Source organism: Anabrus simplex, chromosome 1 (assembly GCF_040414725.1).
Source record: "Anabrus simplex isolate iqAnaSimp1 chromosome 1, ASM4041472v1, whole genome shotgun sequence".
Lineage (NCBI taxonomy): Eukaryota > Metazoa > Arthropoda > Insecta > Orthoptera > Tettigoniidae > Anabrus > Anabrus simplex.
In genome coordinates, this window is record NC_090265.1 from 916,086,954 (window position 1) to 916,107,471 (window position 20,518).

The following is a 20,518-nucleotide window of genomic DNA, read 5'->3' on the forward strand; positions in this document are numbered from 1 at the left end:
AGAACTAACTATTTTTCTACCTAGAATGAATTCAGCGAACCCGCAATGGACATCGTGGAGAAGGAAATTGAAATTTGTATAAGTGAATCGTATTTGGTTTAACCACACTAGGGTTACAGAAATTGGAATTCGGAAATGTTACCTCAGTTGGCCTTGCAGTATATCACAGTAATCATCTGCAAGTTCTTAGGTGGAAGTTATCGTCGGTTTTCAGACAGCACGTTGCGAAACATCGAGAAATTTTTTTCCGCAACAACGGATCTTAGGGGTTCATATTTGAATCAAGTGGGATATTCCTCTTCAGAACACTCACACCAAAATGCTCTCCTTTCAATATTTCACTTTTCTTGCATATAATTTGATACCCTAGGTTTCTTCAAGCACTAGTTTTCATTTTTTCATTTCATTTCTTTTTCTCTCTCTTCAGATATGTTTTCAAAGTTTGTATTTACTAGAGAAAGGATGCTTCAGAACTAATGATTCGAATTGAGAATCGTCAGTAAAAGTGTATCTTAAAGAAGGTGAAGTTGAAAAAAGGAATCCGTTAGGACCTAAAAAGGGACAAAAAGGACGAAAAAGTAAAAAATGTCGAGAAAAGCAAAAAAAGGACAAACAAAACCCAACATTTTCTGGCCTACAATGACCAAGAATGAACACATATTACGATGTGCATCATCTTCAGGCACGCGAGAGAGAAAGGATTTTTCTTCAAATTCCGAGCCCGAGCTATAAGTGTTTAACACTCTGAAGACGAGCAACATACTTTGATGGTAATGTTCTGTGGAGGACGAGCGACGTACGCCGTACGGCGTTCAACTCTAGTGCTTCAACATATTACAAACGTTAGCAGAGTGCCGGAACACATTCCGCAGTACTTATAGTTCATTAAAAACATACCAGATAGCAGCACATCCGCGGAACCTAATTCTATTATGATTCTAAGTTGGTACTACCGAGGCAGCTTCATAGCCGCAATGCTTTCGCGCGGCCGACGACTAGAGCCAATACCCACAATTAATATTTATTTTAATTTCTCAATGATTAGTACGTACGTTGTGTTTCATGAATGTATCATGGTGCATGTGACTACGTAACTTTTCATTTTTTAATATGCATTGTGAAAATTAAAAGAACATGAAATATAAAAATGGGTTTCTTAATTTATTTATGCATACAAATAGGAGGATCAAACAAGGCGTCTAACAAAAACGAACGGAAAAACTCCAGAAAGCATACAAATTCACATGGCCACATTATAATAAGAAAAGCATATCAAGACAGGCCAAACTTAGACACTACAACACAGTCGTATTACTGGAAGCATTGTATGCATCAGAAACGACCACAATTGTAGCATAAGGCATCATAGAGACAGAAAAAGTAGAACGTAAAATTCTCAGAAAAATATGTGGATCAATACACAGACATGGCATATGGATGAAACGGCCTACCGAAGAGCTGTACCAGCACACTGACAGACTCACGGACACGATCAGGAAATGCAGACTAACGTTCTATGGGCACATACAGAGAATGGACAACAATAGACATACAAAGAAAATCTTCGATGTAGTAAACAGTTCAAGCAAGAAAACAAATTAGTATAATGAAATAGAGGAAGACTTAATGCAGGTGGGAATCGACAGGCAAACGATAGGAGATAGACAAGAATTCAGAAACTAAATTAGGAATAACAAATTTATAGTAAATGAGAAGAAGAAGAAGACGACAGGAACATTGTGGACAGAACAAAGGAAACAGAAGTACAGCCAAAGGATGAAGAGATTTTGGGAAGAGAAGAGGAAGAATGGAAAGAAGTGAAAATTGTATTATCATGAGATATTAGAGTTCAAACACTGTCCATAAGTGCAAACATGATATGAATGAATGAATGAATGAATGAATGAATGAATGAATGAATGAATTTATAGGAGTTAGTGGTCTTGCTCCAATTTTGAAAAACAAGGTACGCATGCGTAGCTCAAACATTGCTGAATCCAAACTAGGTTGGTGACTGTAAGTAAGGTTCTCACTTATTTTTGTATAAAAATGTGAAAACGACTAAAATACAGTGTAAGATAAGTATAAGTTAACGCAGATTTAAATCTCATAAGTAATTTTGCATTGAGTAACAATCTCGAAATTAATCCTCTTAAAACGCAAGCAATAATCATTGATACTTCGAAAAACTTACACGTCTTAAAACAATATGAAATTCCTCCTGTAGCACTAAACAATACTATTATTCCATATTGTGAAACAGTTATGAATCTTGGTGTGGCTATAAGCGAAACATTGAACTGGTCGCAACATGTGACGAAAGTATGCCAAAAGGTATATCGAATCCTATATCCCCTGAAGCGGTTTAAGAATATATTTCCTTGGTCCCTGAAAATAAAGTTCATTCAACCACTTTTGTTTCCAATTCTTGAATACTGTGATACATTTTTTATTGATATCAATAACGAGCAAGGCATACGACTGCAACGTGCCCAAAATGCATGCATCAGATATGCATTTGACATACGACCATATGCCCACGTATCCCCATACTATAGACAATTATCTTGGTTACGACTGAATGACAGACGTAGACTCCATGCAACTACTTTGGTGTATCAAGTGCTTTGTGAAAACACTCCTCCTTACCTATCCACCAGATTTCGCTACCTTAGTTCCCTACACCTGTTCAATACCCGGTCAGGCTGTACGCTATAAATTCCTGTGCATCGAACCGCAACCTACAACAGATCGTTCACGATCACCGCCACGAGCTGGTGGAATGAACTCCCCAATGACATCAGGGAAGCTAAATCTAAGAGAAAATCTAAAATCGTTTGCCAGCGTCATCTTATAAGCACTTCCAGTCGTTCTTGAGTGTGAATAGGATGCATGAATGAGAGTGAATATGGTTGTTTATTGTAATGTGTTCCTGTTTATACTTTAGTTATACTTTACTCACTTTAGTTAGTTTAGTTAGTGATACTTTAGTTGCTTTAGTTGTACTTTAGGTTGTAAAGATTTCATATTTCAAATGTCCTGTATGGACATGCTCACGTTGTAACTTCGCAAAAGGCTAACTTCTATCGTTTCAATCCCAAATAATAGAAAGATATCAGATCTGAGAGGGTTAAATTCGAGGAATAACTACTCGAACCTCAGTCACCTAACCGAAAAGCCCATGCCATACGTCTATATTATACTCTCAGTGAAAGTGACAACATCTCCGATCAGACCATGAACTTACTACTCATTCCTGCAGCACATTCAGGAAACCCGAGAATCAAGTGTTTCTCCAGGAGTAGCAGTCTCATTTTAAATGTTATGGACTTCCTGACGGAGGATTAATTTTTTTCCTTTTTTCTTTTCCTACAGTTTGTTTCTTGTAGCACCGACACAGTTAGATCTCATAGCAACGGTGGGATAGGAAAGACCTAGTAGTGGAAAGGAAGCGGCCGTGGCCTTAATTAAGGTACAGCCCCAGCATTTGCCTGGTGTGAAAATGGGAAAGCACGGAAAACCATCTTCAGAGCTGCCGACAGTGGGGTCGAAACTACTGTCTCCCGGATACAAGCTTACTGCTGAGCGCCCCTAATGGCACGGGTGACTCGCCCGGTGGGGGATTAATCGTACATCTTTCCGAATGTACTAATTACACTTCAAAATCTAGCATAATGACTACCATCATCTAATTCGCATAGCGGACGTAAATACTAGGATACCAAAAAAAGAACCAAACCCCACGGCACTTGACGCCCTTGAAAATGCCTTGGCCTGCCCAGCGACCGCTGCTCAGTCCAAAGGCCAGCAGATTACGACGGGTCGTGTGGTCAGCACGACGCATCATCTCGGCCATTATTCTGGGCTTTCGAGACCGAGGTCGCTATCTCACCGTCAGATAGCTCCTCAATTCTAATCACGTAGGCTGAGTGGACCTCGAACCAGCCCTCAGATCGAGAGAAAAATCCCTGACCTGGCCGGGAATCGAACCCGGGGCCCCCGAGCGAGAGGCAGGCACGCTACCACTACACCACGGCGTCGGCAAATACTAGGAAGCAGTGCTTTTATTTCAAGAACAAGTCAAGTAGAAGGACATCTCGAAGATCCTCCTTATTTAATGATCTCTTAAGAGAAGAAAGAATTACAGATTAGCTACAAAGAGAGTATTCTGGATATATGTATTTGTTTGCCTGGGATTTCGCCGATATAATAATGAGTGCTTTATGGTGGTAAAATAATGTTACAATGCGTCTACTCCACCTACCGCAAAACCCTTACAATGTTCTAGCAATTCTCTTGTGTTTATTAGTAGCCTACCGGTTCCATTTGTTCGCTTTGGTGGATGCTATTTACAGAGATTACAAAAGTTAATGTAGCTAGAGGATCAAGGTATAGCAATTTGATAGCCTGGAAACCTTAACGAATATTCCGAATTAATAATATATTTTCGCTCAGTTATATGCTTATCGATTTGCTAGATAATGATTTAAAAGGGAATGTTTCATTCCCTTCCATGTAGTGTGAAATGCTTACTAATGTGTCTGATTCTCATTGAGATGAAGACCTTAGATATCGTATTTGGCTATAAAATAAATTATATAATTTGAAACAGTTTTATTGCTTTATAAGACTGTAAATGCAATACTTTTCAATAAAATTAGTTATACTTCAATAACTATTTGCTAAGAACGATTTGTAGTCAAAGAAATGGTAATAAATGGTAATAAAATTAATATATGAAAACCCACCTCCTGTTTCCAGTCATTCTATCGAGTCGGGAATGGAATGAATGAAACCCCCATCTAGCGGTGAGGATAGGAGTTGTGCCAGCTGCCGAAGCCTGTTTTACTCCTCTGGGCAATGATTTATGACGGACATATGAAAGGTAATTATATTTGAGAGTGTTTCTGGAACGAAAGGTGACAGGGAAAACCGGAGTACCGGTGATAAACCTGTCCCGCCTCCGCTTTGTTCATTACAAATCTCGCATGGATATCAGCCATGGATGCTCAATAATATAAATATAATAATTATATAATCGCACAAAAAAGAAAATGTATAGAACTGATGTGGAACTACGACCCACAATTGCTATGGTCAACGTGTATGGGTGTGTTTTTTTTTAGGGGTGTACTGTTTGATAGGGAATAGTGTTCCACACGTCCGATGTACACACCTTTTACAAGGCAGTGTGTTTCAAGCTCTCAGTTTATCATTTTAATTTAATCGCGTAAAGCAGACCTTTGTTCACAGGTTAGTGTTTGCGTGCCGGAATTTACTTCAAACCACTGCGGGAGTGGCTCACCAAGGGGCTAGTGTGGCCAAGAAATGATAAGGAGGTTCCGCTAACATTTGATAAGGGAAAATATTATTGAAAACTAAATGTATCGGCACGATTCCGTGCTCTCGATTCTATTTACTTTAATCACAAAACGTTGTAGATTGTACGATAAAAGACATAACGTTCTAAAATTTAATGAAATATGTATGTATTCCCCCCCCCCCGAATATTTAAACTTCAAATTTTAATTCTTTTTGGAAAATAGTGTTAGTCTGTATGAGTCCGACTCAATGGCTAAATCGTTAAGTGTGTTTGACTTCAGCCTGAGGGATCCCGTGTTCCATCCTCGGCCGGATCTGGTATGTTAAACTTCATTGATTAATTTCGATGGCTCGGGGGTTGGATGTGTATGCCGTCTTCTACATTAGAATTTATAAAAGGTAGGACCCCATCCTCAAAGAAGCGCAGGTCACCTACAAGACGCCAACGCGAAAGATCTTCACCAAACATCTCCGGAGACCACACATGAAAGAAAGTTCTATAATTATGTGATACTGCGAACACAAAGGGCGAACTTAAAATGGTACGTAAATTTTGGGATTTCATTTATGCTTGGATAATAAACCATGGAGAACAGTAATGTGAGACACTATTAAGGGCAGTCACGACCAAAATTTTGAACGTCTACAATTTCCAACTTATCAAAACCAAATTTAAAACAAAAGCACATATTAGTAAGATAAAGCCCCAAACCAATTTTGGAGTTGATTAGATAATGGGTTGCAAACTTATTGACAAATATATTTTATTTATATATGATGCATGGAAAATGCTCCTTGGGACACAATTTTCATTTTTTGGGGGCTATAATTGTCAGACTTGTCTAAAATACTCACATATTTAAGAATAACTCCTGGTTTTGAAGTCAGGTGTAAACTATTGGATATATAGTTTTCTCAATAGGCAAAAAAACATCTAGTTTAATGCTAATTCAGTATTGAAAATATGAAGGTGATATTCAACTGATAATAGAATGCAGAACACATGCTGTACATATTCCAACATTCTCTGAAACTTTCAGGTGAATCCGGTAAAAACTCTTCAGCAAGGAGCATTTTTTGCGTGGCAAAGAGCTGCAAATGTTTTAAGGTAGATAAAAGCAATTGAATTTGTACTTGCTTTAAAACTGCCCTGGACTGCAAATTACTCCCTGAGATGTATTTCTCCTCTTACGCACAGCGTAGGCTTACTACAAGGAAAATATTATATTCCAGCGGTATTATTGAAATGGTAATCCAACAAATCTTCGAGGCTAATTTTGTCTGACAGCGTGATAATAATAATAATAATAATAATAATAATAATAATAATAATTAGTCTCGTGTGGCTATTTCTAGCCGGATGCAGCCCTTGTAAAGCAGACCCTCCGATGAGGGTGGGCGGTATCTGCCATGTATAGGTAACCGTGCGTTATTGTGGTGGAGGATAGTGGTATGTGTGGTGTGTGCGTTGCAGGGATGTAGGGGGCCACACAAACACCCAGTCCCCGAGCCAAGGATTAACCATTTTAAGGTTAAAATCTCTGTCCCGGCCGGGAATCGAACCCAGTGCCCTCTGAACCGAAAAGCCCTGCGCTGACCATTCAGCCAAGGAGCCAGACGACAGCGTGATAGAAAGGGGCGTGGGACTGCTTTATATACGCCGAACCCCTACCCTTTAAATCCGACATTTAGAGCTTTAAAATTGCGTTAAATGATAAGGGTATTTGGAAGAGGAAGAATTGTGGGAATTTTTAAGGTTAAAATTGAAACTGCAACATTTCATTCACGACTCCCCTTCATAAATTCACACTTCTTAGCTTTTGTAATAAGCCTTGGAAAACAGAGCTTGAGTGACGTGGCTGCCAATACTAAGGTTGAACTACCTTGTTTACGTAAGCCGCTGTTCGTTTCCGAGTTTACCCACCCGTTGCCCTTCGGCTATTCACGCCCACGTGTTGCTAGTTCAATCTCTTACCAATAAGAATACTGACTCTGTTACTTTACATTGCCTGTAAATCGTTTATCTGCTGAACGAGGAGAAGTTTTCTATTTAATATACATAATGGTGAGTATGGAAGAGAATTTAGTGGCCGGATATACACTTGTAAATATGGTAGTGTTTGTATAGCTCATTCAAAAGTAATAATTTCAAATAATTTTCCTCTGAGTCGGCCCTTTGTATTCATAATGCCTCATATTTACACATAAAAGTATGTTCTAAAATTCAGTCTTCTGCGGCACTCACAACTATTATATGTAACTTTGAGAATATCCTCTGCGAGTTTTAACAAGTTTCGATAAAAATAGTATCGAAATCGATATCTTTTATCCAAGAATATATTAAAAAAGTGAATAAAACATGTACTGCCTTTCGTTCTAGTCTGAATGACTCGCCTTCTGAACTCAAGTTGGTGGGTTCGATCCCGGCTCAGCTCGATAATATCTGAAGGTGTTCAGATTGTGTCCGTAAATTTACCGGCATTAAAGAAAATTCCACCGAGATAAAATTCAGACATCTCGGTGTTTCTAAAAACCGAAAAACTTGTTCGTGAGAGGTAAAACAAATATTATTTTATATTATTATAAGAAATGGTTTATCGATACTTTCGATACCCCGACATACTCGATACTCAAGAAGTATCGACATCGAACGATACTACTGCAGATAGGCTGGATACCTTTTTGATAGCATGTTAAATATTTTTTAGTTAATATTATCAACTTTACTGTACATTCCATTTACAACTGATTTCTGTTTATGGCCGTCACCGAGGTGGGAGATTCGCTATCAGTAATTTACCTAATCTAACAAATTTCAGAGAGCCTGCCATATGTATCAGGTTTCAAAGTGATCGCAAGGAGCACATGTCTCAACTCATAAGCTCCAAAATAGCAGGTAGCAGGTATAGCAAGCAATTGGGCTCTTGTATAGCTCTAAGGATCGCATAAGAAACCGGACCTTCCTCCGAATTTCTGCAGATGTTCCGTTGCCAGTACATATGAAGTACAATTTTATTTAAAATTCAAGTATGTACGATGAGTAGTCGGCTCGAAGGCTGATCAGATCCTGAACAGCTACGCCGTCAGCTGTTATAGGTGGACTAGGTGGACAATAAAGCGTGCTGAATTATAGTACGAGGAAGATTTCTTCAACGTAATTTTGTACCAATTTGTAGCATTTTTCTTTCGCGGCTATGGAAGACCACGATCTACCTACAAACTAACGGTAACCTATTTTTTTAATTGTATTGAATAGGTTTTTAACATTTGGTCTGTAGAAAGAGGCGTAAATTACTACTAACTAGAACTGCATAAGACAATATATTTTAATTTACAATAATACAGATATTGAAGTGTAAACATATAAATGCCCACTTAATAAATAATATTGTATTTAGAAAGTTGTATTTTACTATTTTATTTGAAGATTGAAAACATCGAGTACCGGGATAACTGGTATAGAGTATCGACAAGAGATGTTATCTACTCGTTTCCATTTATTATTACAGTTGTCCGACTCATTGGGTGAATGGTCAACATTGAGGCCTTTGGTTCAGAAGGTTCCGGGTTCAATTTCCGGCCGGGTCGGGGATTTTAATCGCCTCTGAGTAATTCTCCTGGCCCGGGGACTGGGTGTTTGTGTTTGTCCCAACACTTTCCTCTTCACAATCAGACAACACATTACACTACCAACCACCAGAGGAATACGCAATAGTGATTACATCCCTCCATATAGTGTTGGCATCAGGAAGGGCATCCGGTCTTAAAACAGGGCCAAATTCACATGTGCGATACAGTTCGCTCCCGCGTCCCCACCGGTGTGGAAAAATCGTAAGAAAAGAAGAAGGAAAAGAATAAGAAGAATAAGATGCTTATTATTATTATTATTATTATTATTATTATTATTATTATTATTATTATTATTATTATTAGTTCGTATCGGACTACTAAGGACCACACCGAGATGGATAGCTGTAGTCGCTTAAGTGCGGCCAGTATCCAGTATACGAGAGATAGGAGGTTCGAACCTCACTGTCGGCAGCTCTGAAGATGGTTTTCCGTGGTTTTCCCATTTTCACACCAGGCAAATGCTGGGGCTGTACATTAATTAAGGCCACAGCCGCTTCCTTCCCACTCCTAGCCCTTTCCTGTCCCATCGTCGCCATAAGACCTATCTGTGTCGGTGCGACCTAAAGCAACTTGCAAAAAACTAAGGACCACGTTATATCACCTGTCTTCTCTCGGCTTTGATCTTTGCCCAGTGCTTCTTCATTCGTTGTCAGTGTTGCTCTTTTCTTTCCTCCGTCCACCTCTTTTTAGTCCTCGACTTTGGTCTTTCTTGGTCTTTTAGTTTCGTCCTGAATGGGTTGCGTTCTTGTATATCTTCCTAAGTGATCCCCATCCCCTGTAGATCCCTTTCTATCTCCTTGAAGTAAGTTGGCTGGGTCTTCTCATCTTTAAAATAGGTAAAGATTTGGTTCGATAATTGAGTTGGTTTCGTTATGAACAAGTGGCAATTAAGAGCAATTCTCCTTATCCGCATGACATCAGAGATCTTCTGAACATGAGCATTCAACTCGTGGTTATACCGATCTCTATGTTCATCTTTGCCTTTAATTCGGCCAGGAATTTTCATTAGAATCTTTGTTCCTTTCTTTCTATCATTCTTTCTTTCTTTCTTTCTTTCTTTCTTTCTTTCTTTCTTTCTTTCTTTAATTTCCAATTTTCCAATCAGGCCTTTCTTGTTCATAGCAAGGCATTCCGCTGCATAGATAGTACCTGGTCTCATGACAGAGCAATAACGTCTGAATTTTGCGTTCGAGGATATAGACTTTTTGTTGTAAACGTCTCTGGTCAGTTGATGCGCGACGCAAAAGCTTATTTTTTAGAGATGTTTGATTCTATCCACTGGTTTACTCTTAGTCCTCTTGATGCTGGCTTGATGTTAGTTATTGACTGCGTTTTCTCCAAAGAGACCTGGAGGCCTACGGTTTCCGCCTGTGCCTTGAGGTGTTTAATTTGCTTTGTAACCAAATCTAAAGAACCAGACAAAATTGCTAGGTCATCTACAAAATCTAGGCAGTCAATTGGAAGACTCATGTTCTTGTAACCCAATCTCACACCACTTTCGAGCTCACCATTGTTAATTTCTTTGTGCCACTCGCGGATGACTTTTTGAAGGACGTAACTGAAGAGCAGCATGTTCCTGCCTAACTAATATCTTTATCATGAAAGCGTCTGAAATTTCTCCTCCAAACGTAACTCTGGAGGTCGTGTCAGCTAGGGTCCGTTCCATGATTGCCCTGGTTTTGTTACCCAGATTCCTTTGGGAATTGAATAAGAATGATTATATCCATAGAATCACAGGCCTGCTTTAAGTCGACGAAGGTCACCACAAATTTCTTGCTCCTTAGTTTCAGTTTTGAGAGGATAGATTTCAGATTCATAACTTTCTCGGCACATCAGCGCTCTTTCCTGAAACCTCCTTGGCACTCTCCCAGTTGCGGATCAAGTTGTTGTTCTGCCCTAATATGCAGATCATATGAGGGAATTTTGTAAGATACCTGTAGAAGGAATATTCCACGGTAATTTTTAACAGAGGGTGAATCAAAACAGAAGTCCAGTCATGTGGAATTATCTCTATTTTCCAAATCTTTTAAATGATGTCAGTCAATTTATCAATAATTTTGTCACCAGCATACTTCCACCGTTCATCATTTATCGAGTCCTCACCTGGTACCTTGTTATTTTTGAGGGACTGGATAATCTGTTTGATTTCTTCTTTCGTTGGATATCTTCATATCTTGTATGATATATTCAAAGTGGATATTGGAATTTCAAAATTGAGAAGAGATTCAAAGGACTTCGCTAGAATACGGCAATTTTCTTTGTCATTGTTAGCTGGTTACCCATCCGAGTTTTTGAATGGTTAGCTTTTTGGATTATAGTTGTTCAGATTTCGTTTGAATGTTCTGTAAGTCTCGTGTGTTGTTCCTCGTGAAGTCTTGTTCACTCTGTGTTCTTTGATCTTGTTGTAGGCACGTTTCACGTTGCGAATAGTTTTTGCCGCGCATTGTATCTCATTCACGGTTATTTCCCAGTTATCATAGGTCTTTTCCTAATTCCAATTTTGCCAGGCGAGTTGTCTTTGTTTTACCACCGAGTTGCATTCATCATTCCACCAAGCAAGTTTATTTGACTTCATCAGTGGGCCTGTTTCCTTTGCTGTTGTAACCAAGGGCTGTTGTAACTGTTCCCAATGGTCCGGCACCGCGGTGTAGAGGCCTGTCACCCAGCGGCCCCGTGTTCGATTCCCGGCCGTGTCAGGGGTTTTTAATTGTAAATGATTAATATCCCTGGCCTGGGTTATCAAATCAATTGATCATTCCTTCAAGTGTAGACTGGGTGTTTGTGTCGTCCTTAATGTTCCTTTCCTCACATTCAACACGCTACACTTCCGCTATTTACATAATACACGCAGGTTCCTCGCATATGGTGCAAGTAGGGGCAAAACATCTTCCTAGGTCGACGCCCCGAACAAATAGCATTTAAAAAAACTGTTCCCAATTCTGGGAATTCAGGGTTTCTAGTTTCTTAGTAAATTCAGGACACGAGCATGGTTCCTCGGTACCGGTATCAAATGATCTTTCCTTCAAGTGGGCATTCCTGGCGTTTCTCGGAATCAGTTTAACTTAGATTTTGGATGGATTGTGATCCAAATCTAAATTAACATTCTTTAGAAACTTCACATTCTGCAGCTCTTTGAGACTGCGACGTGGTCAATTTGAAACTCCACGAGAATGGAAATTCGGAGAAATCCAAACCTTCTGCTATTTGAGCATGTGTTTGTAAACCGTGGATTTAATAATCAAATTGAGGACATTACATAGCTCCACGAGCCTCTTTCCGTTGTGGATTATTTTCTGATGCGCCGGATAGTTTCCGAAAATATTTTAGAACTTTCTCTCTTTACCCACCTTTGCATTGAAACCCTCCAGAAGTATAATCGTGCGTTTGTTTGGGATCTCAGAAAGGAAGTCTCCAAAATCCTCCCAGATTTTATCTGTTTCTTCCTGTTCTCTCTCATTCGCTTGACTGATTGGCGCATGAACGTTCACAACAGTGTAATTATTTTTACTATTTTATTACTAGTATTATTATTAGCATTTTTCTCAATGTAATAGGGTTGATACTTGAAGTGAAATTGGTCCAGTTTTACGATTGGATGCCCTTCTTGACGCCAATCTATGTGGAAGGATGTATTGACTATTGCATGTTCCTATGGTGGTTAGTAATCTGGTGTGATATATGTAAATGAAGAGAAGTGTACTAAGGTGAACATACTTACCCAGCTAGAGGAATTAACCATACGCAGTTAAAATCTTCGGTCTGGCCGAGAATCGAACCCGAGGCCTGCTGAAATGAATACCAATACGCTAACCGTACAAACGATGAGCAGGGCATCAAAGTGATGCAATGTTAAACAACAAAGTAAAATCACATTTAAATTTACATGACATCATATTAACACATGGATGTAAAGTTCAATAAATGTGTATGACGCCAAGGAATAGAATTCAACGTATGGTGTTTCTCGAAGCCCTTAGTGAGGAGAGAATGTGCATTAAAAACACTTTTCATGAATACGTTGTTCTTTGTAATCTTCTCCGTGTGTATACAGTACCGTGTGCATAATTCTTAATTAACAGATAATTTGCTGACGATAGGGATGTCATTTCTTTCCATCATTACTACACGATCCATGCTTAGTGGTTCATATTTCTTTCTGTGGGGTATTGAATTTGTCCCCCTACCTCTTCTGTTCATTGTATTTAGAAGTGTTCTGAACACGTTTACTCACCATATGGTGGAGTGCTGTGTCCTACAACGGAGCATATTGCTAATCGTTTTCTAGTGAAACCAAACATGGCAATATTTTAAACATGTGCAAATTTTCGGAATTTCGTTCACCTTGTAACTTCTGTTCTAACTCTACGGCCTTGGTACCATTATATCGGGAGGTACGAAAACAGTTTGTGAAAAGTTTTGTATGGAGATTTGTAGGCTATGGATCAGAAACATGGACCCTGCGAAAAGCGGAAGTGATTAAGCTCAATGCCTTTGAGATGTGGTTCTGGCCTTAGATAGAGAACATACTCAAAAGAGCAAATGGGACACGCACCTTGGTTGAAACCTTATACAAAAGAAGAAATAGCTTCGCTTACCACTTGTTTCGTCTTTCTAACTGGTGTACCACCCTGTTTGAAGGGAACATGGATGGTAGAAGGACCATAGGAAGACCTACAATTCAATTTGACGACAGCATTAAAGGCAAGCACAACTATTGCCACCTGAAGCTGCTGGCCAAAGAACGAAAACGCTTGGAAGACATGCATGTTACCCACCAACCTTACGATTGAGGAGAATAAGAAGATTTTATATTCAATGGTAAATACATCATGGAACGGAATGTACATTAAGAAGTCAGTACGAAGCAAATGGAAACATTTTTGCCGTGCGGTTATGGGCGCCCAGCTGTGATCTTGCATTCTGGAGATAGTGCGTTCGAACCCCACTGTCAGCAGCCGTGAAGACGGGTTTCCATAGTTTCCAATTTTCACACCAGACAAATGCTGGGACCGTGCCTTCATTAAGGCCACGGCCGCTTCCTTCCCACTTCTAGCCCTTTCCTATCCCATCGTCGCCTTAAGACCTGCCTGTGTAGGTGCGATGTGAAACAGACTGTAAAAAAAGAAGAAGGAAACTTACTTTTTCGACCCCAGATCGTAGGGCAATCACTGCGGTACCTTTAACTGAGGCGCCTGTATATTTCTAATGCTACTTCACACGAGGAGTTGCAATTGATATTTAGACGGCCGAACGTTAAGAAAAAAGATCAAACTGAAAATGCTGGTACCCTCCCTTGTCGTGTAATTCTTCTGATATTCCGACTATTTAAATTTTAAAAATTAAGGCGTCAAATGCTCTTATCTGTAGACATCTTAACTAACTTCGTGTGTCGTTTAGCGTCGGAGTTATTAATAGCAAACCAAATTACTTGTTTTAAAAATTCCCCTCCCCTATCATCGTACATATTTCACGTATACCAGCGAGTACCATATTTTCTCTCATGTTCAATATATCCCATCAAACGGTACTCCAACTGATACGATTGGTGTTTTAGTTCCGCATCTATAAGCTTGAATATGAGCATATGATTTCGTCACACTAAGGTTCGAATGTACGTAGCCGGATGTTTATAGACGTCACCAAGTCAAAAGTGCTGTCCCCTTTATCAATGTACGCACAGCAGATCGGACATATCACTCTTTAAAGAAAAAGCACATCAAACCGAACCAGTTCAACTTCATTACAGACTTCGGTCGTGTATTCTTCTGTCATACAGAAGTAGAATTGTTGGGTTCTTCTCTTTATTATCCTTCTGTGCGTGCTACAGCCCTGGGTGGGTTTTGGCCTCCCTTAAAGTAGTATCATATACTCCTGTACTCTTTCACTGTCTCCGACCATCCCTATACCTCCATAGTTTTAACGTCTTTTTCCGCATTCTCCAGTCGCATTTCTCTCTTTCTTATTCCAATAATATGTTCATGTAGCAGTCTCTTTACCATTCTCCCTCCCTCTGTACGCCTTACAGAAAATCTATTAACCAAGACAGTCACCGAGATTTCACTAATATTAAAATATCTTCTGCTTTTATGATCTCATTTAATTCCCTGCTAGATCTTGATCTCCAGCTATCATCTTCTCTCACAAGGTTTTAGATGTTTAAAAGATTTTCCGCTCAAATCAACGGCGCATTTCTATTACCACACAACGTAGACTCACCACTATACTTCACAGCTGTGTCTATGGACAAATAAAAGCTTATTAGAGCATATTTAGATTGTTAAAACATGATTCATTACCAGACATCATGCGTTCGTTAATTTCATACGTCATTTTGAAATCACTATTTGTGTCAGTCCCAAAGGCAGTTGAAAAACTATCTTACAAAACAAAAACAAAACTATACTAATAGATATTCATTATTTTACTCTCTTTCTAAAGTAACTCCCTAGTGGCGATGTTCCTCATCCACTGTGCATTATCTTTATGTACCTTTATCTTAACATATTCCGTTTTTTAAAAATTGCTTTGTAGCCCCATTCTCTGATTTTCTTCCCGTAAAGTACTAAACGCACTAAGCCCTAATTCAACCGTTCAGATCGATCTTACATGACAGAGAACTGAACTTGAGTCCTCCAGGACACCAGCTTAAAATCCAAACTATTAAATCATATAGGTAGTTAGTTAAAGAAGTTATAATTACTTTTTATTATTCCGCATAAGTTATAATTAAAATTATACCTATATAAAAGGGTATTGTTATTATTATTTAGACAGGGAATATTACAAATAGAAACCTTGGGTTCGTGTCAGGTAGAACATAATATTTTCAGCTATTCACGTCTATAGTGAACGAGAGCACGGCTATAGGCAGGTTTTCACCTTGTGCATTATTAGTGTCCCTCTTTCACACGGTACCCTGTGCGTGTCACAAATAATAATCGACCTTTGCTCAATTTGATGATACACCTGTTGAAACAAACGTGAAGATAACCTCGTTAGAATGCATGGTCTCATATATACATCCACTTCATCTGTCTACACCTTAAAAGCATTGAAAAGTACTAAGATATTCCCTATTGGACGGGTAAATCTGGAATCTCGGGTTTAAATACGAGGCTCTAAATGATTTACCCAATCTCCGAAGCTTTTTCAGTTAAGAATTCGCCTTGTAAAGAATAAAATTAAAATACATAAAATAAATATATAAGCAAATATATAGATGTATAAATAAATTAAATTAAAATATATTAATAAACAAAGAAAGAAAGAAAGAAAGAAATAATGGATTTACGTCTCACTATCTCTTGTTAAAGTTTACAGAGAGGCCGACATGCTGGAAATTTAGTCCCACAGGAGATCTTTTATATGACAATTAATCTACCGTCACAAGGTTGGCGTTTTGATTACCTTCCAATACAAGTGAATTGAGTAGGGATCAAATCCATCAACTTGAGCTGAGAATAACATCGCTCTGCCGTCTGAGTAAACTGCACAAGCTAGTTGTAAACAGTAAACTGAAATTTTCTTCTGAAAATAATGGCAAGTAAGTTATATACTATAGAAGTACAAAATATGTTCCTTCGGCAGATGTATTATAAAAAAATAACATACTTGATACATCAACGTGGTGATTAAGAAGTATTTTTAAATTAATATCAGTAAATTACAAATGTTACGAACTTTAAACAAAGTAATATCCCAAAAAATTAATTCCGCAGGACCATACAAGTTTATCTCCTTTCATGTTTCACAAGTTGAAACTCGCAAATATAACTTTTATTATACAATTTTCAATAAAATGGAATATCTCATTATCGGAATTCATCACTTATTGAAATTATATTTTCTTAACACATTTATGGTAGATGTAGAAATTTTACATTCAGAAGGCCTATTCTTGCAATACACAGTATAAATTTAAACGTTATTTCCTTTCTCTTGCCATCGTTCTTCGTATATGCTTCATCAATGTACCATATTCATAAATGTCGTCTCTATTTCTATGGTACCTGTTTAGTTCAGTATTTGTTTTATTTAACATATACACTGACTGACTGACAGAGCAAATGCAACACCAAGAAGGAGTGGTTCGAAAGGGATGAAAGTTGGGGAAAAAACAGAGACGGCACGGACGAATAATTGATGTTTATTTCAAACCGATATGCAGGTTACACAATGCGCACGGCATCGACTCAGTAGGATGTAGGACCACCGCGAGCGGCGATGCACGCAGAAACACGTCGAGGTACAGAGTCAATAAGAGTGCGGATGGTGTCCTGAGGGATGGTTTTCCATTCTCTCTCAACCATTTGCCACAGTTGGTCGTCCGTACGAGGCTGGGGCAGAGTTTGCAAACGGCGTCCAATGAGATCCCACACGTGTTCGATTGGTGAGAGATCCGGAGAGTACGCTGGCCACGGAAGCATCTGTACACCTCGTAGAGCCTGTTGGGAGATGCGAGCAGTGTGTGGGCGGGCATTATCCTGCTGAAACAGAGCATTGGGCAGCCCCTGAAGGTACGGGAGTGCCACCGGCCGCAGCACATGCTGCACGTAGTGGTGGGCATTTAACGTGCCTTGAATACGCACTAGAGGTGACGTGGAATCATACGCAATAGCGCCCCAAACCATGATGCCGCGTTGTCTTGCGGTAGGGCGCTCCACAGTTACTGCCGGATTTGACCTTTCTCCACGCCGACGCCACACTCGTCTGCGGTGACTATCACTGACAGAACAGAAGCGTGACTCATCGGAGAACACGACGTTCCGCCATTCCCTCATCCAAGTCGCTCTAGCCCGGCACCATGCCAGGCGTGCACGTCTATGCTGTGGAGTCAATGGTAGTCTTCTGAGCGGACGCCGGGAGTGCAGGCCTCCTTCAACCAAGCGACGGGAAATTGTCGATATTGGAACAGCCAGGGTGTCTTGCACATGCTGAAGAATGGCGGTTGACGTGGTGTACGGGGCTGCCACCGCTTGGCGGCGGATGCGCCGATCCTCGCGTGCTGACGTCACTCGGGCTGCGCCTGGACCCCTCGCACGTGCCACATGTCCCTGCGCCAACCATCTTCGCCACAGGCGCTGCACTGTGGACACATCCCTATGGGTATCGGCTGCGATTTGACGAAGCGACCAACCTGCCCTTCTCAGCCCGATCACCATACCCCTCGTAAAGTCGTCTGTCTGCTGGAAATGCCTCCGTTGACGGCGGCCTGGCATTCTTAGCTATACACGTGTCCTGTGGCACACGACAACACGTTCTACAATGACTGTCGGCTGAGAAATCACGGTACGAAGTGGGCCATTCGCCAACGCCGTGTCCCATTTATCGTTCGCTACGTGCGCAGCACAGCGGCGCATTTCACATCATGAGCATACCTCAGTGACGTCAGTCTACCCTGCAATTGGCATAAAGTTCTGACCACTCCTTCTTGGTGTTGCATTTGCTCTGTCAGTCAGTGTACTATAGAAGTACAAAATATGTTTCTTTGGCAGATGTATTATAAAAAAATAACATACTTGATACATCAACGTGGTGATTAAGAAGTATTTTTAAATTAATATCAGTAAATTACAAATATTACGAACTTTAAACAAAGTAATATCCCAAAAAATTAATTCCGCAGGACCATACAAGTTTATCTCCTTTCATGTTTCACAAGTTGAAACTCGCAAGTATCACTTTTATTATACAATTTTCAATAAAATGGAATATCTCATTATCGGAATTCATCACTTATTGAAATGATATTTTCTTAACACATTTATGGTAGATGTAGAAATTTTACATTCAGAAGGCCTATTCTTGCAATACACAGTATAAATTTAAACGTTATTTCCTTTCTCTTGCCATCGTTCTTCGTATATGCTTCATCAGTGTACCATATTCATAAATGTCGTCTCTATTTATATGGTACCTGTTTAGTTCAGTATTTGTTTTATTTAACATATATATTTACAATATGGAGAAAGCTGCGCGTTATATGCATAAATTAGTCTTTAGACTTTTGATTTTCTATAGATCATGGTTTTCTTTTGTAATTATGTAAAGTTCTACTTTCCGTTTTGTTTAATTTAGATTTTGTTCTAATTTCCATGTGTATGATAAGTATTTGCTTGCTAACGAGATACTCTACCAGGCCTACTGTCTGAACTTTCAAGTAAACGAATAAATAAATAAATAAATAAATTAGATTCCGCGTTAAATTATGACTTCATGAATTTTATTATTTGGCTTCTAAAATGATATAAATGCGTATACCTTGGCAACTGTTTTTATTATAAATCGGCATAAACATTTTTAAAAATATCCTAAGAACAGCTTTACGGCAGAAATGGTGTGCCACAGAGTAGTCATGAAATGAAAACAGGGAGCTTCTCATAATAACCGTCGTAAAACAAGTTGCCAACATTCCTTACATAACATTCTGACAGTGCATGTAAACTAAATTAAGTCATTTTGTATAATATACTGTATTTCAGTAAAACAACGTGACGTTTATGGTTTACTTGCACGTACTGATACGGGCACTTAAGCTGAGCTCGAAGGCATTTAGGATCCCCAAGGCATTCATCAGCGTCTACAATTGATCTAAAATCAGAAGAATAAACTCTAACTTGAAAAGTAATAATAATAATAATAATAATAATAATAATAATAATAATAATAATAATAATAATGTTACTTGTTTTTCGTCCCACTAACTACTTTTTCGATTTTCTGAGACGCCGAGGTGCCGGAATTTAGTCCCGCAGGAGTTCTTTTACGTGCCGGTAAATCTACCGACACGAGGCTGACGTATTTGAGCACCTTCAAATACCACCGGACTGAGCCAGGATCGAACCTGCCTCAACCGTCTGAGCCACTCAGCCCGGCAACTTGAAAAGTAAAATGATATATATATATCATCATACGTAAGCTAATAAACAATACAATAGCCCTTTTAAGGTCCACTTGGCTGAATAGCTCAGACGGTAATACGCTGGACTTCTGAGGTCAAACTGAAAGGTTCTTATTATTTTTATTATTAATTGCCTTACGTCGCACCGGCACAGGTAGGTCTTATGGCGACAATGGGAGATGGGAGGCCTAAGATGTTAAGGAAGCGGCCGTGGCCTTAATTAAGTTACAGCCCCTGCATTTGCATGGTGTAAAAATGGTAAACCATGGAAAACCATCTTCAGGGTCTCCAACAGTAGGGTTCGAACCCACTATCTCCTGGATGCAAGCTGATAGCCGCGCGCACCTACCGCATGGCCAAGTCGCCCGGTGAGCTGACAGGTTCAATCCCGGCTCAGACCGGTGGTATCTGGAATGATCAAATACCCAGCCTCGTCGGTAGATTTACTGGTGCATAAAAGAACTAGTGCAGAAAATATTTCTGGCACGTCAGCGTCTCCCAAAACCATAAAAGTTGTAAAAAGACAAGTACATTAAGGGCCACGATAATTACATTCACAAAGGGATCAAAAAGGAGTGTGGCTAACAATGCACAATAGGAAACTGTGTGTTAAGTTTTAAAGGCTCTGAAATTCGTTTCTAAACGAGTGCTCTACAGAAGATCTAT